At 39.5% G+C, this 24,864-nt stretch overlaps 2 long non-coding RNA genes across 3 annotated transcripts in view; both read right to left on the reverse strand.

The window, feature by feature from the left end:
- Window positions 1–21,120, reverse strand: part of LOC127520150 (uncharacterized) — a 170,834-nt gene extending 149,714 nt beyond the window's left edge. Inside the window, exons 1-2 of one of the 2 annotated variants that reach the window (XR_007932052.1) lie at window positions 21,022–21,120; window positions 20,603–20,935 (exon numbers count right to left, since the gene is read on the reverse strand). This is a non-coding gene — a long non-coding RNA (uncharacterized LOC127520150). Of the gene's footprint in view, window positions 1–20,602; window positions 20,966–21,021 lie in introns of those variants that run through there. The other variant, XR_007932051.1, reaches the window with a different exon arrangement.
- Window positions 14,888–18,500, reverse strand: LOC127520154 (uncharacterized). The gene is made up of 3 exons (XR_007932058.1): window positions 17,652–18,500; window positions 17,398–17,517; window positions 14,888–17,135 (listed from the first exon to the last, which is right to left on the reverse strand). It is a non-coding gene; the product is annotated as an uncharacterized LOC127520154 (long non-coding RNA).
- Window positions 21,121–24,864: the final 3,744 nt, after the last annotated feature.

A 24,864-nucleotide genomic window follows, 5' to 3' on the forward strand; every position in this document is an offset into this window, starting at 1 on the left:
TTGATATAGAATCATTTTTATTGTTATAATAATGATTTTATAATGTGAACCATTGATTAATTCTCTAGCCCTCTAGTGGCTGTAGTTAAAAAATCTTGTTATTTTAATTTTAATTTAATTAAGTGTTTGCTTTCCAGTAGATGGCAACAATTGTCCACTAAACCCAGGCACATTTTTTATGTCTATCACTATGAATGAAATTGAGAAATGTAGATCTTTATTAAAGTGGATTTAACATAAAATTTTGCTGTTTTATATAAATGTATATACTTAAATTATTACAAATTGAGGCAAATAAATAACACAAAATACCATAAATCGCCCAAAATTGCACAACTTTATAGTAAAATATTAAAGTATTACGTTTGTTTAAAAAAAGTTACATTATGTTACAAAATCACATTTTACTGTCTGGTTATGTAAGCTAGTTGGACAGAAAAATGAATATTGTTGGCCAATGTGTAATAGCATAGCAAGCAACATAACATAAGTGATAGGCCCTATATTTTATTATTTGCCTACTATTATTACGATATGAGTAATAACTGCATACATGCCTTTGTCTTTTGCATGTGTCCCCTCTTTTTATTTATTTATGTTACTTAAATCGGCCTCCGGTGGCTTAGACCTTTTGCCTTACCATAATTTAGTGTTGATTTAGAACTTGTCCTGCTGTCCCTACAGACGTCACCTCATCCCTTCTTCTCGTATACTTTTGAGTGAGTTAATTGTCTTCTCCGGGCGCACACTCCGAGTCCCTCCCGACCAGGTTAATTTACCCACAGAGTGACATGATATCATTGACGTTACGTGCAAATGAGCAGTAAAAACCCGATCGCACATTCGTTTGTTTGTTTGTTTTTTCTTGCGAGGGTGCCCAGTGCCACCCTGGGCCATTGCCCATGTCGTCCAGGCCTAAATACGTCATTGACTGGTTTTAAGGAAAAAGTTAGGCTACTCAGCTTAGTACATTTGGCCGCGTCGACTGTTTCTAGAGCATCCATATTTCAACCCAGTGCCATGACAACACCGGCCCTCGCGGCCAAATAAACAGACCGGCCCACCGGGAATTCTCCCTGTGCTTGCGATTAGCCAGTCCGGGCCTGGTGTCATGCTTGAAGCCTACTCTTCACCTATTCAACAGTGAGCTGCTGCAGGGGAAAGATGAAGACACAGATCTCACCAAGACAATTGAAAATTCAATACTGGACTACATGAACACCAAATATGGTGACCTAGAGGTTCAGGAACTGATCAACATGGCAACAATTCTTGATCCACGCTTCCGCACTCAGTATATGAGTCAAGAAGAGATCCTGGTCATCAAAGCCAGAGCTCAGAGTGCATCTAAAAGGCAGAAGAAGAGTCTTGGAAGTTTTTTCAAAAAAAAAACAGCTGCTGAGATGACCAGCCTTTCTGAAACAGAGAAAATTGAGGCTGAATTAAACAACTACCTGCATGGGCCACTTGCAGATGGTGAAAGCAATCCTCTTACGGGGTGGAAGGTACACAAGGTGAATTTACCTAACATCAGTCGTTTGGTGAAAAAGTACTTGTCCATCCCCGCCACAACACCCTCAGAGAGGGCATTCAGCGCTGCTGGAAATGCAGTGACATGCCAAAGGTCTCTTCTGAAACCAGCTACAGTGAATATGTTGGTCTTCTTAACCAAAAATTTTAAGGTGTGAGCCCTGTTCTCTTTTTGAAAGTTACTGAATCACACTAGTATGTGTGTTACATAACTTGCACTACCAGACATGTTCATGTCAGCCTCATTTCTACATTTTGCTTACAAATTAAGAGTATATCAGTGTTTACAGTTTAATTAAACTTTTATTTAAATTTAATTTATTGATTTGTTTTTAATTTATCATCTTGTGTTTTACACTATTTTGTAAACTATGTGAAGACAGTTGGGATCGTTACTTTTTGATACAGTGTACAGTGCACTATTTTTACAATTTGTTCCGTGGGACAGGAGTGTTGAAAATTTAACTACCTAATTGGTGGTAGCATGTTCCACATACGTATTATATTTACATTCTAAGAGTGTGTTATTGACTGTTTCACACTGAACTTCTTTACTTTATCAGGTTACTTTAACATGTTTGTTAGTTTATCAGGATTTATTTGCAGTTGTATTCTGTTGTAATTTTGAAACACAACTGAAGACACCGTTGGTGATTGTTACTTTTGCTGTTTGCACTATTTTTGCCACTGTTTGCACCATGAGAGTATAAATAAATACAGAATCTGTGTTTACATTTTAAATTTGTAATTGATTTTAATTATTATTGTGTAATTGTTGTTGTGTGATGTTTTTCAGCACAGTGTAAGCAAATTAGCTCAAAAAAAATATATATAATGAATCATAACTCATTATGATTAATTATAAATATTTGAATCAGTTAATCAAATTAACTTAATGTAGTTGAATTAATATGAATATAATCAATTAATCTGTTCGACCAGCGCACACTCAGTATTGATTGTCTATCACCTTTTCAAATAGGATATTTTTCCTTGGCCACAAATGATACTTGCAAATGCTTTAGCTGTCCGGATCTGCAGGCTCAGGAGAAATCCTTGATGGTTTGGTCCACTAGCGTGGAAGTTGTAATCAATATCTTCTGCGTTGAATGAAGAAAATGAAGACAAACTTTGCACTGTTAATTTGACTCTTTTGTGGTCACTGCAGTTGTGCATGGCTTGAAGTGAATGGAGGCCTACCAGCCCGGCTCGGGCCGGGTGGCCCTCACGTAGTATCAACAGGAACAAAAAAAAAGGAACCAGAAGCGGGAACAAGCAGAGAGAGAAACTTGTGTGTGGGGGCCTTTTGAACTCTCCAGAAGGTCGCCACCTTCGAGTCTTGGCTTGACCAATGAGAGAGGTGCAATTCTCTGGCCGGTGATTTCCTTTGTTTGAAAGTGAGTTCACTTGCATGGGGGGAGTTAACTAGAAAGTTTGTGTCCATTTATACTCTGATAAATATAACAAACATATAATGCATTCTATGGTATTGTGATGTCCATCAAAATGTGAGTCATTAAAGGGTTAGTTCACCCAAAAATTAAAATAATGTCATTTATTACTCACCCTCATGCCGCTCCACAACCGTAAGACCTTCATTCATCTTCGGAACACAAATTAAGATATTTTTATTGAAATCTGATGGCTCAGTGAGGCCTCCATAGCCAGTAATAAATGACATGATTTTCATTTTTGGGTGAACTAACCATTTAAACAAGGAGTAATTTGATATTAAACATCACCTAGATGAAATACATTATCTGGTAATTCCAACTTTCAGGCATGCATAACACTATACAACATACAAAAGAATACAAAAGAACAATATAAAAATAACACAAAATGTACTGGGGAAATGCATGTTCATTCATTTAGACAAGGTTGTCAAAGAATTAGTGGCAAAGATTCCATTTTTATAGACCAAATGATTCTGGTGACCTGTGTTTTCCTGATAAAACACTGTCTTTGAAGTGTAGGAGAAGAGCAAATGGTGATAGCGCTCAGTGGGGAAGCCAGACATTATGGGGACTGGCATGGGTGAAGAGTTGGAAGAGTTACTGTTTTGTTGAGAAATTGTGTGTTTGATCTATTCAGATGCTACATATATCCCCCCTTTCGATCGTTGTTGTTCCTCATAGGGACAACAGCGAGCGGCATCGAGGATGCAGGAAGATCAGACACACACCTGGCATGCAGGGCTGGAGGTTGTGGTGGTTCCCCTGGCCGCTGGTAGCAAGGTTCAGGTCTCTGAGCTTGCTCAGCAGGTGTGGAGGTAGCAGGTGCCTTGACAGTGTCACCTGTCGTCCGGACACCCGTGGAGCAGGTGGTTGCAAGAAGAGGTTATGGGAGTTGTAGTGTGAAGAGTGTTTCAGACTCACCTAGGTCTGATGGCAGAGGGGCAGCAGGTGATTGTAGCCTCTGCTCTCAGTCAGAAGGAGTCTGAAGTTTGCAGTGTCACTCTGCTTTCGTGGTGGCACTGACTTGAGCAGGGCTGAGTGGGGTTGTGTGGTCAGAAGCTTGTGCTTCCCAGTACTCATCAGGTAAGTACTGTTCAAGGAGCTCTCTTACTAGCGTTCGAAGCTCCTGTGGGTCCGATGCAGACGTGTCCAGTCATTCTTGTGCAGCCTCTGGATAGCTGCTGTGTGAAGGCCGTGGAGGAGGAGGAGGATGCTGCCTGCTGTTTGAGATCCTGCGGTGTCTGCAGGATGAGGATGCTCCCATCCATGGCTTCTTCTCGTGGTATGTATGGTACCTAGGTCTGTTGCCATGGTGACAGTTCTGTCTTTGGCTGGCTAGGAGCCTTTTGGAGAAGTGTTTTGCATTGTAGCAATGCTGTGTGCCTTCTGGTGCCAGCTCTGGGTTCTGGGTTTTGCAGTTCACAGTTGCTTGTGTGTTACAAAACCTTTTTGATGAGGCCTTGTAGTTGTTAAAGGCCTTCTGTGTCAAGTCATGTAGTTGGTGAATAGGCATTGTGCGGGGGCAGGCTGTAATGCCTAAATGGTGACTTACAATCGGATGGAGATTTCGGAGGAAAAAGCTCTTGAAGCTGGTGTCCTCCTCCATCCCAGGCTCGTTGCGAGCTCCGAAGTAAGCTTGTCTGAGTCTGTGGTAGTAGGCGTGGGGAGTTTCATGTCTGCCTTGTTTGGTGTCTAGGGCAGCAATCAGTCAGACTCTGAGTCTGAGAATTCCTTGACGATGGCTTGTTTCAACTGCCGGTAGTCGGATTGGATGTTTTCTGGCTGCCGAGCCAGAAAACGCCACACCCATGGTCCAGAAGTGATCCAGAGAAGATAGAGTCTATCTTAGTGGGTCGCACTCGTCAAAGACTGCAGGTGAAAGTCAATGTCTCGTAGGTAGGCGTGGACGTCGTGGTCTCCTGCAAGCTCTGGGGTGAATGCAGGGATGTGCCTGACTATTCGTTGGAGGTCTTTGAATGTCACTTTTCGTGTCATTTCAGGGTCTGTCTGAATTAATCCTACTTCTGCGGCCGCAGAGGCTCTCAGGAAATGGGCTGGTGAAGTGTTTAGCAGCGGGCTCTGGCTCCTCCCCCCTTTGTGTCTGTGTGAAGGGTTGAGGGAGTTTGCACTGCTAAAGTAAAGTTCAGGCGGGTACCCTTTTCTTAGGGGGTCCGTTTGTAGTTGGTAGGACTGTTTCAGTTCTTTTTGGACCATGTTAAGCTCCTCTTTAGTGTTGCAGAATCACTGAGTCAAGTTCTGGATGTCAGCTCTGGCTGCATGCAGACTGCCTTCAAGGGCCTTAACCTTAGTGTCTCTCTCTTTAAGTTCCACATTAGCTGTTTTTAACAGTGTCTTTGTGTGAAACAGTTCTCTTTCAAGGTCTTGCTTGGTGGCATTTTCCAGCTGCTCTCGGTGCCCAGCAGCGAGCGGTCAGAGCTTCCTGAAGACCGGTGATCTCCTTCGGTTGTTCCGTTCTGTCACTGTCCTTGCATATGTCCGGTGTCGTCTCTCATTGAGCAGAGTGGAGCTGTGTGACTGGCAGTTTGAGTTCATTTACCTCCTGTCGGAGCCCCGCAAGAGAATGGGCCAAGGAGATAATGAAACTGGTCAGCTCTTCGTTGCTCAGGCTGGGTGTTGGGTGTCCACTTGTGTCGCTGTCTTGTTGTTCCTTCCTCTGCCACTGCAGGTCGTTCGCTGCTTCAGGCTGAAGAATGTCCATCACACTGCTCCGCCGTGTCTCCAGATGGTGCTGGTGGGGAGCAGGGCTGGATGTCTGAGGCATACTGGCACATTGGTGGGAACACAGGAGAGACATGGCAAAGGCAAATGCAAGTTCATTGAGGTGGCAAGCTATCTGTGTGGGGGGAACGGCTAAGTGGGCCGTGTAAGGTGTGAATAGCTGCTGTGAGGCAGCTAGTCAGGGTGCTAAGATTTTGTGTTGCTGAACACCAAGAATTTGAGTATCCGTGTTGACGGGTCTGTAAGCAGTCAGCTAATGACGTGCTGTACGTGTAGTTAAACTATTACTCAAAACTGATGGTTCTCACAGGTTTGGTCACTATGAGGGTAACAAACAAAACAAAACTGGAGAAAGGGAGAAGAAAGAAAAAAATATAAGATGAAATCGGAAAGGGAAAGGAAGGGAGATTTACCTATTTAGTTTTAAGTTAAGAGATATGGCTAAGCAGTTGTCACTTGTTCAAGTAAATGCTGCAGTAGACTCATAAAACCATAAGGGGCCTGATAGCGGAGGTAACAGGAACACATCACACACCTAAAGGTCAAAAAAGAAAAAGAAACAATGGGAAATGTTTCTAGTTCTCTCTGGGGCTCACAGTGCATTTAAACGGTAACCGTACTTCATGGACTAGGCACTAATGAGTGAGAAGGGGTAGAGAAGAACAGGAATTAGGCTACTAATAACCTGTATTGCTCATTAAGGAAACAACAGTTGCTAGAACTGGATTCCTATACAGATAGAGAAGATGTTGATGGTAAGCTAACTAAAAATAAGGTAAAAGTAAAAGTAGAATGTCCTTATAGCTCTGTAAAACTAAAAGGGAAGGTAAATAAACAGATTGATTTAATTAAATGTTAAATTTATTTAAATTCAACTTAGCTGAATATGGATATTTAAGCAAAAACCAAAGTAAATAAATGAAATAAAATAAAAACAGAGAAGTAAAAATTAAATAAAATAAATAAATAAATTAAATAAATAAATAAATAAAATAAGGTATATGGGGAAGGACCAACCTAACTGAGACAGGAAAGTATGTGGGAGCTGAAACAGAGGGTGAAACCAAGTTAGGAGGGTAAAGAGAGAGGAAGGGTTAACACATTACACACACCGTATCTAAGTGTTAGTTGGATGCTAACAGCTAATGGTTGATTGTAAAGGGCTTTAACTTGTATACCTGTAGGCTGCTAAAGAGCTAGCTTTTGGCTATAGGCTGTTTGTGTGTTTACACAAAGGTCTGTGACGTGTTGCACTGTTATCAGATTGAACCGGAAAAGCCTGCTCGCACCTTCCGGGTCATGCGTAGCTAGGAAACCAATTCGCATTCACAGCTCGCATAAGTGGAACAGCATTTGAGCCGCTGTATACCCGCATGGAAACCCAAGCATGTGTCGCATGTAACTCTTTCACCAATCAAAACAGTACATTCACTTCACAAACAATGGCGAATTACTAGTTAGCTAGGCTAGCATTAACACCATTAATTCAACGCAATTGTTTCTAATTCACATGAGCGGATCGATATGAAAGCAATATGTAACTCGTTCTGGAAAATGACCGTTGCTCACATCACCACTAACAATATTGTAGTGAGATTACTTTGTCACTCAGTTTAATTCATGCCAATAATCTGAGATTTCCTCATCAAATTAATGCATTTAAAGCTGAAATTTGAAGATTGCTTCATCCAAGATCAGGTTAATTTCTTATTGTATGAATTGAACATGCATTATTATAGTGTTGAAAAACTTTCTACTGCTCTTAGGAAGGCCAATTCAAACTATAGTGTTATCTGATTTTATCAGAAACGCTGCATGTATAAGATGTTAATAAAACTTAAAGGGATAGTTCACCCAAAAATGAAAATTCTGTCATCATTTACTCCCCCTCAAGTTGTTCCAAACCTGTATAAATTTCTTTGTTCTGCTGAACAAAAAGGAACATATTTTAAAAAAGTTTGTAACCAGGCGACTTTGGGGCACCATTGACTTCCATAGTAGGAAAAAAAAAATACTATGGAAGTCAATGGTGCCCCAGAACTGTTTAGTTTCCCACATTCTTCACAATACCTTCCTTTTTGTTTAACAGAATAAAGAAATGTATACCGGTTTGGAACAACCGGAGGGTGAGTAAATGATGACTGAATTTTTCTTTTTGGGTGAACTATCCCTTCAAGTGACAAACATACAAGATTGATTTCTGGGTCTGCTCAAAACCAATGTTTAAAACGATGCCTGCATTCTCCACCAAATCTGTAAGCAAATTAGCTCAAAAGAAATATGAATAATGAATCATAACTCATTATGATTAATTATAAATATTTGAATCAGTTAATCAAATTAACTTAATGTAGCTGAATTAATATTACAATCAATTAATCTGTTCGGCCAGCGAACACTCAGTATTGATCGTCTATCAAATTTTCAAAAACGATATTTTCCATGGCCACAGAAATATATCGCTTTCTTAGCACGTAGCTGTGATCGTAATCGTTATCAGGGACATTGGTTTTATAAGCAGACCAGAATCAACTCGCAAGAGTGTGCACACAAGTTTTATTTAACTAAATCACAAACACATAACTAAACTGACAAACACAAACATACCATTCACGCAATGAGAGAGTGAAAATGAATTTGAACCGTATCATAACAGGGGAATGAAGCAATGGAAAGAGTAAATTAACAATTGCTGGACAAACCATCAGTTTCAATACTATAAAGCACCTTTGTTAACAAAAAGGGGTTCACAATCTCAATACTAAATCATCATTTAGTGTTCAAACGATACTTGCAAATGCCTTAGCTGTCCAGATCTGCAGGCTCAGGAGAAATCCTTGATGGTTTGGTCTGCTGTTGTGGAAATTGTAATCAATATCTTCTGCATTGAATGAAGAAAATGAAGACAAACTTTGCGCTGTTAATTTGACTCTTTTGTGGTTGCTGCAGTTGTGCATGGCTTGAAGTGATTGGAGATTTACCAGCCCGGCCTGGGCCGGGTGGCCCTCACGTAGTATCAAAAGGAACAAAAAAAAAAAGGAACCAGAAGCGGGAACAAGCAGAGAGAGAAACTTGTGTGTGGGGGCCTTTTGAACTCTCCAGAAGGTCGCCACCTTCGAGTCTTGGCTTGACCAATGAGAGAGGTGCAATTCTCTGGCCGGTGATTTCCTTTGTTTGAAAGTGAGTTCACTTGCATGGGGGAAGTTAACTAGAAAGTTTGTGTCCATTTATACTCTGATAAATATAACAAACATACAATGCATTCTATGGTATTGTGATGTCCATCAAAATGTGAGTCATTAAACAAGGAGTAATTTGATATTAAACATCAACTAAATGAAATACATGGCATGCATAACACTATACAACATACAAAAGAACAATATAAAAACAGTAATAATGCACAAAATATACTGGGGAAATGCATGTTCATTCATTTATACGTGGTTGTCAATGAATTAGTGGTTAAGATTTCATTTTTGTAGACCAAATGATTCTGGTGACCTGTGTTTTCCTGATAAAACACTGTCTTTGAAGTGTAGGTGATAGTGCTCAGTGCGGAAGCCAGCCGTTACGGGGCCTGGCATGGGTGAAGGGTTGGAAGAGTTACTGTTTTGTTGAGAAATTGTGTGTTTGATCTATTCAGATGCTACAACAGTCAACTTAAACATAACATAATCTGCTATTTTACAGAAGAAAATAATTTATAATAATAATAATAATAATAAAATTATATATATATATATATATATATATATACACACATATGTGTGTGTGTGTATATATATATATATATATATACACATACACACACACACACATATGTATGTATATATATATATATATATATATATATATATATATATATATATATGTATATAATCGTCATTGGTATCGTTATCGCAATAAATACCTGAAATTATCGTGATACATTTTTTAGCCCACATATCGCCCATCCGTAGTGTCCCAATACTTTTGGCAGTATAGTGTTTGTACTGTATATATATATATATATATATATATATGTGTGTGTGTGTATATATGTGTATATATATATATATATATATTACATTTTGCTAATAAGAAATGTGCCTAATTGTCATGAGACATTTGTTTTTATTCAACCTAATGCAATTGTCTTTATGTCCACTAGATGAAAAAAAACAAGGAGCATAATCAAGACCACAGTAACAGTAACAGTAACACAGTAACACAGTAACTCAGCGAGAGGAGTACACTATAACATACACCAGCATGTTCTCAAAGGAGGCCCCGAGGGCCTACTACTTGCAAACACGCGGCGTTAGTCTAGTGGCCACTAAAGTTCTAGGAGCAAAATAGAACCAACCTACTATGAGGTAGCTACTTAGCTCAACTAGAGCTAAAGGATAAACATAAACCATGCTCAAGGAAGCAAATGTAGAAAACCGAATCAAAGTAAGGTTTATTACAAAAACTCACCCTGAGAGGTCAGCCACTCAGTAAAAGCACTTTTTACTCTCAAAGTGAGAGGAGTACACAACCGAACTCCAACATGCTACACAGGATGTGTACAACTTGCAAACACGTGGCATCGGCTAGTGGCAATCATAACCACACCAGCCAGCAGGCCATGCACTCAGTAAAAACACCTTTTACTCTTTAAAGCAAGAGGAGTACACACTCCGCCACCATACTCTCCGAGAGGCCTGACCTAGGTCCTACTCTTAGCAGAGACGGGCGTGGCCAATGGTAACCACACAGAACTGTGCCAACATGTCATCTGAAAGGAGGCCTTAGTGGGGCCTTCAACTTCAACAACACGTGGCGTCAACTAGTGGTAATCATGATCAAACCAGCCAGCAGGCCATGTACTCAGTAAAAACACCTTTTACTCTTAAAGCAAGAGGAGTACACACTCCGCCACAATACTCTACGAGAGGCCTAACCAAGGGCCTACTCTTAGCAGAGACGGGCGTGGCCGATGGCGGTAATGGGTCCTGCAAAACCAACACAGAACCAACATGTGCCAACATGTAATCTGAAAGGAGGTCTTAGAGGGGCCTACAACTTCAGCAACACGTAGCGCCAGCTAGTGGTCATTAAAAGGGACCAAGCTCAAAAGGGGACCAGCTCTAAACCCAACCAACAGTTGTGGGAAGCTTAACACATCTGAGCTAAGTCTACACATTCCAATAGGCAATGTACCAATATACAATTACAGGGGTACAATGAAATGCCAACATGGTCTAAGGGAGGCCTAAAAAGGCCAAACAGACACGAGCATAAACCTGTGGCAGTGCTAAACTAAGTGAGCAAAACTCATGACCATATACCAACAACACTTGTAAACACAAGCTGCTAAACTAGAAGGAGGCTTAATCCATTTAGAGCCTACAACTCCTATAGTATATGCAATATAGCTGTTGTGGCAATGATCAAACCAGCGGGAGCTAACAGAAACCAAACTGAAAGTGAGGTTCTCTACACTCAACCTGAGTGTGCAATCCAACAGGTGATGCACTCAGTGAAACACCACAAACCCTAACCGGGGAGTACAAAAGTCACCATGCTCTTAAATAGAGGCTAACACAAGCCTACTATTATGAGAACAGGTGCTAACCTGTGGCAGCACTAGAGTAAAGCTCACACACATGTAGGGCAAAAACTAGAACCCAAAGCAAACATAATGCTTTGTAAATACATGCTATCCTGAAAAGGATAAACGCTCTCACCAAACAGATTATTACAGATCTGTACTGCACCCTAGAGAAATGGAAGCTAAAAAGCTAGCACCGTAACTCAAACTTGAATGTTAATTCAAGGGGCTCAGGGGAAAGACAAATTCATAGCATGAATAAAGTTCTAGCGAGTGGGGCCTAGCATACACTGCATACACTTATCTACGCAAAGATAAGGGCCTACCACCTGAGAAAACAGCACCAGGGAGGCTAATAACAGCCTGCTACCTTAGCTGTTAACCTCAGCCATTGCACCTACATAAACAAGGGGAAATGGGCATACGGCCTAACAACTCCCTCAGGAGGAGGCCAGAACTAGGAACTATACAACCTAAAAAGGGATAGTAATACAAAGGGTGGTTTATAACAATAAACACCTAAACCTAGTCCTAGCCTGGGCCGCTAAGCTGTGGGCCTACGGGGCCACACGCATAGCAATGCCTGGGCTTCACCTCTGAATCTCCATAGATAAGAGGAAATAAAGCGAAGCTCAACGAGCAAACAATGTCAGGCGGCCGATTAAGGCCGACCTAGACATAGATACTAACTGAAGAGACGAGTGCTAACTCAAACTTACTCTAGCAAACACCAGATGGGAAGCTACTCTAAACAACAGGTGGCTAAGAGGTGGCCATTTTGTGGCCTGCACAAATATCGTTCTAGCCAACCTATCAAACTTCAGTTTGCCCAAATACTCAGGAAAAACTATACAGGAACACGAGGTCAACATATTTAGAAACATATATATAGACCCAGCTCACTTTCCTGCAGCTCGAAGACCGAAGACTCCTCTTTCTATTTTCTTTAACAAGGAAGGATGGAATCTAGGGTTCTTTGAAGCCTAAAAGAGCCTCTTCCACTATCAAGCCAGAAGGCGGGCCTTTAGAAAAATATTCAAAGGCCCAGCCGTCAGCCTGACTGTTAAAGAAGCGCCTGAGTATGTTAAAATGAATCCAAAACCCAGGAGGCGGAGGAAGAAGGGGCGAGGGCAGATGAAAAGTCGCCCCCGCAACGAGAGGGAATCGATTACTGATGCTACTGGCGTATGTGATCGATCACCTCCCTTAAAACCTGCTTCTTCCTCCAAGAGTACCGCCATCTCTGCGACTTGCTCCGAAAATGAGGAGGTGCCTGAGCGGCCATACTGGACCTCTGGCCCTGTCTCTGAGCCTCAGCTCGAGACGGACCAGCCTCCTGGCTGTCTACATGCTCAGGAAAAACTATACAGGAAAAACAAGGTTGTCATATTTTAAAACATAAAATATAGACCCAGCTTACCTTCCTGCGGCTCGAAGACCGAAGAGTCCTCATTTTCCTTTTTCTCTACATGAAAGGATGGAATCTAGGGTTCTTTTAAGCCTAAAAGATCCTCTCATTATCAAACTGAAAAAGCGGGCCGTCAGAAAAATAATCGCCATCAGTCTGACTATAAGAAGCATCTGAGCATGTTATATGTTTATAAAAACATATCTCAAATATCTGATCTCAAACATGGAGATCAGGAAGGAATGGAAAGCTTACGGGAGCTGCAGAGCTATGGACAGAAAAGGAACCGCTCGTCGAGCCGTCCGCGTGCGGCCCCTTTCTTAACACGCCCTCACGGCAGCTGCAGCCTGCCAGAAGCGTGTCCCACAAACTCAAGCAGCTCCGCATATACAGCAGCCAGAAGAGCGCTCGCTGCCAGACACGATGACGTCAAACATGGACGTCATCGTCATCCAACAACTCATCCACGTCAGCCCCAGGGGGCTGAGAGAGAATACACCTCTCTCAAACTTCCCAACGGGCTCACCTGCAAGCCCCATGATTGCAGCCGCTGTTTTGCCTCAGCACAAACGGGGCCAGAATCACCAGGTGCAGATGCAGACACCCTTCCCTCGAGAAGAGTGCCAAACGAGAACGGAGCGTCCCGATAAGGAGACGGTCACAGTAAATAACAGAAAAACACAGACAGCGCCCTCAAGCACGCTCCTCTCCCAGACAGAAAACGCCCAGAAATGTGTATATCAAGTGTCAAAACCTGGGACACGGATGAACACACTCTCTTGAAACATTTGTAAGGCATAATATAAGATTCCCTTACCGGATTCGATACAATCGCAATCAGACAAAACAGTCCCGAAAGACGAAAAGATACTGACTGATTCTGTAGGCGCTCCTTTTAGACTTCCGGGTCGCACTATGATGATGTCATAGGCTGTCGCTGGCCAATAGGATTGGAGTGGTTTGATTCTTGGCTTTCAGACATCGGTTCACGTGTGACATTCCCCATAGCGGTAAACGCAGAGTAGAGTTCCCTTTTGAAAGGGAACTAATTGTTGTTATATAGCTCAACACGTTTAGTCTTATTGTTTAAATCTAATTTTCTTGATTTTTTGCGAAAATCAAGAACATTTTTGTACCATGTTTTACCATACCTCAGAGAAAAACACTTTTTTGTCAAGTAGCTAACATAGCATAATAAGATGCAGCTTTATTTTTAGTAACAGTAATACAGACTTTTCTCCATACAATACGTTTTAAAATTAATTGCATGCCATTTATCAACACAAGCCATCCAACATTTAATATGATATTCTAAAATCGATCTAGCTTACTGCAGTGTGCAACAAGTGTCTCACAGCAGCCGCCGAACGAACGCACAGAGTAACGTTATAATTTTCAACACACTCAAATGTATCTAATATGATAAGAGGGTTGTGTTACCTCATACTCATGACTGGAAAAGCGGAAGCGGCGCCGGCGACTGTGGCATAATAAAAGTCCCGCTGCTTGCGGCGTGTTGCGCAATCGCTCCAGCGGCCTTGTTCAGCTCCCACAACACTCGGTCCTGCTCTGCTTCATACTACAGTAACATTTATAATCACATCCATGAACATGGTTTCTTCCTGAGTCCTATCCCGATTGTTTCAACCGGCTGTGATGTGAAGACCACATGTACCAAGATTTTGCGCTCAAACTTGCCATCATCAAGCTACGCCTTTGTTTTGAATAGGCCTCTAGTGGACATAAATCTTACATATTGCACCTTTAACTTCTAGTGTGTGTGTTTTTTTGTTTGTTTGTTTTTTGTTTTTTCCTATGGTGGAAACCTCAATCTGATCTGTTTTGACCATCCCAACCTTCAAGAAGCAGTTGAAAACACACCTTGTCCATTAGCACTTAACTTAAGACACAAATTTTAAATGTGGTCAATACTGAAACTTGTACTACAGTCTAAAGTAAGTTATAAAGAATGATTCTTCATCTCTTACATGTTAACAATCCACAGTGCCACAGTTTTAACAAGTGGAATCTATTTTTAAGTAATATAGCACAAACAAATTGTTAAAGTGAGACACATTAAGTCCTATGGTGGGTCATTGCTGTCCTCTGGTGGTCAGAAACAATAATAACAAAAGGTAGGAGGGAGAGAAGGGTATTTGAGTTTTTAAAAACTTTTCAACTAATGAAAGGTGTCATATCATATGGTGTCTACTTATAATTTCAAGTTGTTTTCTTGTTCACTTTTTAAACTTTAAACTTTTTTTTAATGACCTTATCCACCATATTTATGACCTTTGGAATTAAACAGGCTGTTCCCCACCCCCCGCTGATCCTGTGCCTTTAAGAGATTCAAAAAAGATTAATGTTTGTTCAGTTTCATATACTATAAGATGGGAAAAGAAGGCCACTTAAGAAATGTAAGTTTACTGATAAGCCTATGCGTAGAAAATATTTACAATGTAGTAAAATAAATGAAAAGTTAAAATACAACCCCAATTCCAGAAGAGTTGGGACTGTGAGGGTTCTTCCATAAAATGTTCATGAGGCACTCATAGAAGCTTCACTTTTTCCATTTTATTAATTGCCACACTCATGTACTAGTCACACAGGTGCAAGAAGAAATAGGAAAAGGAAAAAAAAAAAACTAAATAAATTACAACTCAACAGACTGAGTTCTGTGCCTCAGATGTTTCTCAAGGGATCCCTCACCAGAACTAACTCAGCCACAGAAAATTTAACCCTTTTAACAAAACAGTCTAAACCATTTTATAATTACAGGGGGTCTCCACTCAGTAAATCAAACTTCGAAAAAGCATAATATATACAAATAAACTCATTACCCTGAAATTACATTCACCATAAAGCAATGATGAAAATAAACACAAAAATAAACTTTACAAAAATACATTTAAATAAACAAACAATTCCAAACCCATATGGTGAACGAAAAAATACATTTCCCATAATACCCAGCAAAGGATATATAAAGGACATGAGGAAATGCCACACTCTTTTTAATAACAGGTCTTTGTTCCATGCTGCAGTCACAGATCCAGGCGGAACCACGGGTAAGACACAATTAACCAAAACAATTAAATAAAGAAACAATATTAAAGCCATATCTTTGTCTTGGTTTTATTCAATCACTAGCGTGCACTCTAGCAACGAATTATCGCTCTTTGATATTATATGCGCACATAAAGAGCATGCACCTTTAACAAAATGGTTTGGGTAAATAATATTAAAGAAACAAAATAAATGCATAAAAATGTATAAACAAGCAGAAAAACAATTAATCCATCAAACAAAACGAATAAATTACTTAAAAAAAAAAAAAAAAAAAAAAAAAACATAAAATAAGAAAGCTAGAACCATTGAAATAAAGTAATCTATTATTGGATAAGTGTGGCTTTAGCCATCACGGGGACATTTTGTAAAATGTGATAAAAACCACAATCTGTGATTTGTTAATTCTCTTTAACCTTTTTTTTTTTAACTGACAAAAGCACAAAGAAAAGATTTCCAATGTTTTCACTGATCAACATAATTGTATTTTGTGAATATAAACAAATTTTAATTTTGATGGCTGCAACACACTCTAAAAAAGTTGGGACAGAAGCCAAATAAGTGAAAAGATTGTATAATATCCAAGTTAAACTGTTTTTAAACAGTCCACAGTTAGCAGGTGAATTGGTAATAGGTGAGGGTATCGTGTTTAGGTCTAAAAGAGCTTCTCACACTTTGCAAGAAAAGATGGATCATGACTCACAACTTTGTGCCAAATGTCATGAGGGAATTGTCAAACAATTCAAAAATCACATTTCTCAGTGCAAGATTGCAAAGAATTTGTCTTTCTCCATCTACCATACATAACTGCATGTCATGTTCGGGGCTCCGTACATAGGCAATACATGTTGAAATTAAAATCAGTTTGTATTTTGTGGTGTGTGAACCTTCATCGTATGTGCTTTAAAAACACAAGGCCCTGTGTATGTCCTAAATCTGTCTCTGTCTATATTTCTTTTGCGCTGTGGCTTATTTTATTTATTTATTTATTTATTTATTTTTGTTTAGACTGAAACTTAAAACAGAAATAAACAAATTACAAAAGCATAAAACAAGGCCAGCAGAAGACATGAAAATATCATTATTTCTGGCCATATTGATTCTAAAACAAATTAGTAATCTCACATGCATAATTAGGTATTATGTATTTTATATTTACTTGCCCCTAAACAGCATATAAACACACACTTAAACATTGAGACATATTATGTTCTTTATATTTTCATGTAATATATCAGTGTTTGTGTTGAGTCTTGAGGTTGTTCAAAATCCATATCTTGAAGATTCTTTAGGTTTGTATCTTGAAATTGTTTCAAGTCATCTCTGTTTCTTGCATGAACAAACACCTTTAATAGTCCTTAAAAGTGACAAAGTGAATTTAGACAGATTTGACATTATATGAGTAGTTTATCCAAAAACATATTTATTTACCCACATTTCATGTTTTTGCTCTTTTTGTAACACAACAATATAGTCACTATAAAGAGCTGTAACTGCAAGAGCTGTTAAAATATTATTATTATTATTTTTAAAAAAATAGCATATAGATATTATGATAAGAATTTAAGACAATGTCCCCATTTGGATCCATACATGTATAATTTCATCAAAGAGCTCACCTATGATCACAATGATCAGAAGACCATTTATGAAAGCAGATATGAAGATGGTCTGCCAATGTGTCTGATTCTTCTCGATGTACTTCACCACTGTATGATTCTGGATCTCTTCCGTCAGTTCTATATAATATATAATATATTCAGCACTGTGCAGACATGTGCAGAAATGTTTACTTTACATAACTGTCTAAAAAGGACCCAGTGTATAATAAAATGTTGTATAACATCAATATGATCACTGAATGGTCACTTACCAATGATGTGTAGTCTGGTGCCGTCGCTGTATTTTGGAGGTGCGTCTGTGGTCACACAGTAATAAAGTCCTAAATCATCAATAGTGACATTGTTTATGAACAGGTGATGTTTACTTCGCACTGAATATTTGTGTCTAAATCTATTATTGTAGTAATGAGGAGCTGCAGATGAGAAACTGCGTAATATCAGAACTGGAGGATCTGGTAGTTTCAGTAATAACCAGTTAACCTCCTGTACCAAATCACAGTTTATAGTCACATTCTGACCCAAATCTGTTAGTTGATCTGTTAAAGTATCTGCTGCTTGACACCACATGAACAGATCTGTGAAATAAACAACACACACACACAAACACACACACACACACACACACACACACATACACACACACACACACTATAGATTGTTATTGTGTCATTAAACATAAACAAGAACAATAAAATATTCAAAGTACAATAAACTCACAGAGGTAAAGCTGCAAATTAAAACACTTCAGGAAGATGCAGTCTTGTTTCTTTTCCATGGCTGTAGAGATGACACTTTCAACTTTCTCAGAGCTTTCAAATGAATAGGGTGATTGTAACCACAATCAAGAGGAAGTTAAAGGCAGGTTTGGTCTGGCCACATGTTTAGCACTTTTGTCTGTTTGTTCAAAACTCCATTGACCTATATGTATTATCTTGTCTTTTTAAAAATTATTTATCTCTAATTTACAGGCAGCAAATTGACCCAGAACAGTTTGCTTTCTTCAGTGTTCTATAAACACTAATGTAATGTTTTCTTCAGATGTAGCGTACTGTCGTTATAGCCAATGATTACTAACTCATTAGTTTAGATGAGGTATTTGGTTTCTGTTTCTTGAGTTTCAATGTTCAAACCATATTTATCCTTCAAGCAAGTGAGTGTGTATTTTAATGAATCTGGATTGTATTTCTTTTTGCTTTTTTTAATGGTTTTTGCTCTTTGCAGCTAAATTGTATCAACAATGTTATCCAATTTCTTGTTTCTACTAAAATATTTGTTTAGTTTGACAGTTACATTTTTTTAGAATAAAACAGTAGGAACAGTAGGAAGTGTAAAACTCATTTCTCACATTTGTTATAGTATTTATTAACCTTTGTTAACATTAGTTAATAAAAATGCAGCTCTTCAATGTTTGTTCATGTCAGCTCAGGTTCATTACATAATATTAACAGATACAACTTTTGATCTTAATAGTAAATGCTGAAATTAGCTTGAACTAAAATTAATAAATCCTGTAGAAGTATTTTTCATTGTTAGTTCATGTTAACTAATGTAGTTAATAATGTTAACAAATGAAACCTTATTGTAAAGTGTTACCAGTGTTTTGTGTCATGTTAACTTGGTTAAAGTTTAAACCACTTGATGCATGCAAGTCTATATATGATCGTGTTGCTCATCAAGTGACAAAACCATTGGAACACTTCATTTGCACGAAACCATGCTTGTGTTAACCACAAAACAAAACAAAACAAAACAAAAAAAAAAATAGAATGTGCAGAAGTTAGATGTATTTAAATATGTGATTTAATATCAAGAATAATTAAAATTGTTGCAGAGATAAAAAGCCCCAAGAAAGCTCATTTGCCATGTGGTTTACAACTCTTACTGCTACTGTGAAGATGTCAGCACACTTACATAGAATAAAAAGATTATTATTATATATAAGCATGAATTCCACTCAAAACACCAGCAAAAAGTGTTACATTAGTACTACAACACTGCATATTTAGATACAAAACAGCAAACTTATAAAAGGTAACATAATTATGAAGGTAATATAATTCATGAAAAAGACTTTTGTCCTGAAACAAAATTCAAATTTCCTATCAGGTTAAATGCACCCTTTAAAAAAAAAAAAAAAAAAAAAAAAAAAAGAAGAAGAAGAAAAAAAAACTATTTATAATGTATATTACATCATACATTGGCTGTAGTAGACAGTAGTGCTCTGCTCCTGGCAAGACCTGGTGCTACTGGAGCACATGGAAAAATCAATTTCCACACACTAAAAGAGTAAGAAATTATATATGAATGGCCACATACAGTATGTACAGTCAGTCAATCATAAACATTTCAGATTATTTAATGGATCTTGTGTATGCTACTTGAAGCTGCTCTTTAAGAATCACTAGTATAGGTATTAAAGGTAACAAAATAAGATAACATATATTTATAGTAAAGACTTACGTATCTTACCTGTGGATTATTTGAGTTCTGAGCTGCAGATTTTCCAGTTGCATCCAGGTAGCTCTTCACCATACCTGAAACAGCACTGAATAAGAAACATCACTGAATTCACACATTGTAACAGTCCGAAGGCCGGTTCACACAGAATGCGTTTTTGCTGTTAAAAAATGTGACATGCAGGACGGGGGAATGAAAAAAGGTCAAGGTCTAAAGACTCGTTTTTTGAGCACAACAGTTAAAGACTTCTGTCTAGTGCACCTTTACATTGAAAAACAATGCAAAAAGTGGTGCAGCAGAATAGAAAAATAATTACTGTGTGAACCGGCCTCTAAGCAATCAAAGAGTACATAGAATATTGTTACATTTGTGTAGATTTGAAATTTATCTCCTTCTAGTTCAAAGTGACCTTTACTGTAGTAAAACAAGTAATCACCTATTAATGCAGTGGTCAAAAGCACAATTATCAGGACAGATGTGATGGTCAGAGTTTTCCATGGTATCTGGTGTTGTGGAGCATCATCTGTCTGATTCCTGTGGACTGAGTCTGTAATATTCTTTTGGACAAAGTCTTTAATATTCTTTTGGACAAAGTCTGTAAAAGGTTTGTAGTTCAATCTTTATTCAATTTTTAGTCTTTAACAGAACAATGAAACTGCCAAAATATTAGTTCTTCATACAGTATATTCAATATGGAATCCACTATGTGGTTTACAAAGACATATGAAATGATAAAATATCTTACCGCTGATGTAGATTTTGGTGCCATTATTGAATTTTTGTGGTTCACTAGTTTTCACGCAATAATAAACTCCTAATTCATCAATGGTGATATTTTTGATGAACAGACGACTGTTAGTTTTCACTGAGTATTTGTGTTCAAAGATGCTATTTTCATATTTAGCTATTTCATATATGCTATCATAAGTGCGTAAGATCAACACTGGAGGATCCGGTAATTTCAGTTTGTACCAGTAAATCTCCTCTATATCAAGATCACAGGTTATAATAACATCAGCTCCTAAAGTTACTGGTATGTTTGTTAGACTCTCTGTGGCTTGAGACCACATGAGCAGATCTATGAGAGAAAGAAAAACACTTAAGATATAAAATCAAAAGAAAACTCATTTACTGACTCAATCAAATGTGACGTGGGAAACTCACAGATCTGAAGCGATATGATCTTCATTTTCTGATTCAGATAAATATCTGCTATACTGTGATCATTCAAACATCTCGCACTGTGAACGGAAACACAAACCTTAACCACACTGACAAGAGGGGAAGTCAGAGCTCGGCTCCTCTAATACATGATCATTCTTAGTTGTTTAAATTAACATTGTAGGTTGAAGTAAAGATACAGTATATGTAAATATTCCAGTGTGTTTTATTTGAATATACAGATGTGTGAATTTTGACTTTGGTCCTCAGACCACATAACCATATAAATTGTATTTATTTTGCTACCAGCGTATCAGGTGGCATCTCAGATTGACATTTGACTAAAAATGCCATCGCAAAGGCTCATGCTTAAAGAAAAACATTTGATGATATCTTGATGAACAGATGAAACCAAAGCAATCAGTGTGCATGTCTGATTGGCTGTCTGTTCAGATGTTTAGTGGTAAAAACAAATGCATGTGTGTAGCTTCCACATTTTCATAATGTCATCAGTTTAGTGCAGTTTGCAAGAATTTTTTCTCAGAATTTAGTTTAATTTAAATATACTGTGTGGATTGCTTATATTGTCCATTGTGAACATTACACCTGTCAGTCCTACATTTTAATAATCAATTCCATCCATACATTAGTATTGCAATTCATATCTCTACCACATCGTGTCACTGTACACTTTTGTAGAGACTTAAATCAAGAAAGTGGCATTTATACCTAAAAATATGTCCAGGACAATCAATCTAGTATTTATTTATTTGTTCGTTTATCTGTCAGGTTTTATTGATTTTTAATATTTATTTATTTATGCAGGTTTTATTTATTATAACGTTTGTGTGTTTATAACAACTCAATGTGTATTTAAACAGCCTTTTATTTATAGAAGGATTGTTAATTTGCATTTGGTTAATATTTAACTGTATATTCTTTTGCACTCCTCTGAATGACTGTTGCGTTGTTGGATTCCATCTTGTGTAGAATCCATGCAAAAATCTCTTCATCCCTCAAATCTGAAATCTCACGCTCATAACAAATCTAATCTAATCTTTGAAGATTTACCAGAAAAAAAAGAAAAAAAAACAGTTAACCTCATTTTCATCAAGATCACAGTTTATAGTCACATTTTGACCCAAATCTGTTAGTTGATATGTTAAAGTCTCTGCAGCTTCACACCATATGTGAGTAGATCTGTCAAATAAACAACGCAACACACACACACACACACACACACACACTATGGATTATTATTGTGTCATTAAACATTATAAATCCACTTACAAAGAACAAGAAAATATTCATAAACTCACAGAGGTGAAGCAGCATAACCTAAGGATGTTAAAAGACTTTAGCATGATGCAGTCTTGTTTAACTTTACCTCAGAGATTTCGAAAGAATAGGGTGATTTTAACCACAATCAAGAGGAAGTTAAAGGCAGGTTTGCTTTGGCCACACGTTTAGCATTTTTGTCTGTTAGTTCAAAAGTCAACCACTGACCCCCCTATATACATACATATATATATATATATATATATATACACACACTGTATGTATATGTATGTATACATACATATATAAACAATAATGCTGTGTTTTCTTCAACTGTAGCTGAATTCTGTCATGTTTAGATGAGGTTTTTGGTTTCTGTCTCTTGAATTTCAATGCTTTCAGCAACCACTAACAATATTTATCCTTGAAGCGTGTAAGTATGTATTTTTATTAATCTGGATTTTATTTCTTTTTGCTTAGTTATTTTTTGTTGTTGTTTTGTTCTGTTCATGGGTTTTTGTTATTTGCAGCTAAATTGTATAGTTGGTCCATGTTATCCAATTTCTTGTTCCTACTAAAATATTTGTTAGTTTAGACAGTTTTGTGGAAATGTTTAGAATAGAAAAGAGTAGGAAATGTGAAACTGTTACATACAGAAGGGAGCGGAGACACAGGTAAGGGTTAACAGGTTTATTTCAGGTAAAGCAGAGCGTGAGCAGAGTGCAGGTGAGTGATGGCAGATGAATAGGTTGATGAGCCGATGAACTGGAACTGATACTTGTCTGTGTGTTCTTAGGGAGCGTGGATGCCGGGAGACGTGGAACAGACAAACACAGGAGACGAGGAGACACTAGGAATCACTGAGGACGCTGGAGACAGATAAGTAGTTGAGCAAGGGAGTCCTGGAGGTAAGTAAACACTGGTATGTGTTAACGAGACCGGACAGTGACTGAGTGAACTGGCGTGTCTTTTATGTGGCTGTGGTGATGAGTGAGAATGAGCGTCAGGTGTGGCTTGTCAGTACTCAGGAGAGGGAGTGCGATGTGATTGGGTGAGTGTAGAGCCTGGCGTGTCTGTGACATTACCCCCCCCCTCCACGGTCCGCTCCTGAGGACCGCGGACCCCGACGTCGTGGTGGTCGACCTCTGCCTCGGGGAGCTGGCTTGCTGGGATGTCTGGCGTGGAAGTCGTCAAGGAGGCTGGGATCTAGAACATCATTCCTCGGGACCCATGAGCGTTCTTCGGGACCATAACCTTCCCAGTCGACCAGGTATTTAAGGGATCCACCACGACACCGGGAGTCCAGGATGTCTTTCACCTGGTAGGCTACCCCGTCTTCTGCGATGAGTGGAGGAGGGGGATCTTCGGGGTCGCCAGGCTCTGTGGAGGGAAGGACAGAGGGATGGTGAGGCTTCAAGAGTGACGCATGGAAAACTGGGTGAATACGATACTCAGGAGGGAGTTGCAGGTGATAGGTGACGGGGTTGACTTGCCGGATGATGGTAAAGGGGCCAACGAACCTAGGACTCAGCTTCCTACAGGGCAGGCGCATCCTGATGTCCCGGGTTGACAGCCAAACCTTCTGCCCTGGCTGGTAGTTGGGTGCGTGGGAGCGTCGAAGGTCGGCTGTCAACCTGCGCCTGCGTAGGGCTCGCTGGAGTTGCAGATGTGCTGAGTCCCAGACCCTCTCGCTCTCCCGGAACCAGTAATCCACCGCCGGAACGTCTGATGGTTCCCCATCCCAGGGGAAGAGTGGGGGCTGGTAGCCGAGCACGCATTGGAAAGGTGTAAGGCCTGTAGTGGGTTGACGGAGCGAGTTCTGGGCGTACTCGGCCCAGCCTAGGAACTGGTTCCAGGAGTCCTGGTGGCCGTGACAGAAGGTACGTAGGAAACGGCCGATCTCCTGTATCTTCCTCTCCGTCTGCCCGTTCGTCTGTGGATGGTATCCGGAGGAGAGACTTATGGTCACACCTAGGAGTTTGAAGAAGGCCTTTCAGACTCGGGAGGTGAATTGGGATCCACGGTCTGATACAATGTCTTCAGGTAATCCAAAGTAGCAAAATACATGGTTGAATAATAGCTCTGCCGTTTCCATGGCAGTGGGGAGTCCAGGCAGGGGAATTAAACGACAGGACTTGGAAAAGCGGTCGACGATTACCAGCACACATGTGCATCCATCGGAGACGGGAAGGTCGGTAATGAAATCCACTCCTAGGTGTGACCAGGGACGAGTGGGAACGGGCAGAGGCTGGAGTTTTCCGGAGGGAAGATGGCGTGGACTCTTGGAGACGGCACATTCCCTGCACCCTTGTACGTACCTCCTGACGTTGGATGTCATGTTGGGCCACCAGAAGCACTGTTTTAACAGCGAGAGGGTTTCGTTGACCCCGGGGTGGCCAGTGCCCAGTGAAGTATGAGTTGAGTGGATGAGGGGTGTGCGTCGTGACCGGGGTACATACTTCAATCCGGGGGGACAACCCGGCGGAATGCTGGTGGAGGCATTGGACTCTGGGAGCGTCTCTTCCGACCAGGAGATGGGACTCACTACGAGTCTTTCGGGGATGATGG

The sequence above is a fragment of the Ctenopharyngodon idella genome, chromosome 10 (genome assembly GCF_019924925.1).
Source record: "Ctenopharyngodon idella isolate HZGC_01 chromosome 10, HZGC01, whole genome shotgun sequence".
NCBI lineage: Eukaryota > Metazoa > Chordata > Actinopteri > Cypriniformes > Xenocyprididae > Ctenopharyngodon > Ctenopharyngodon idella.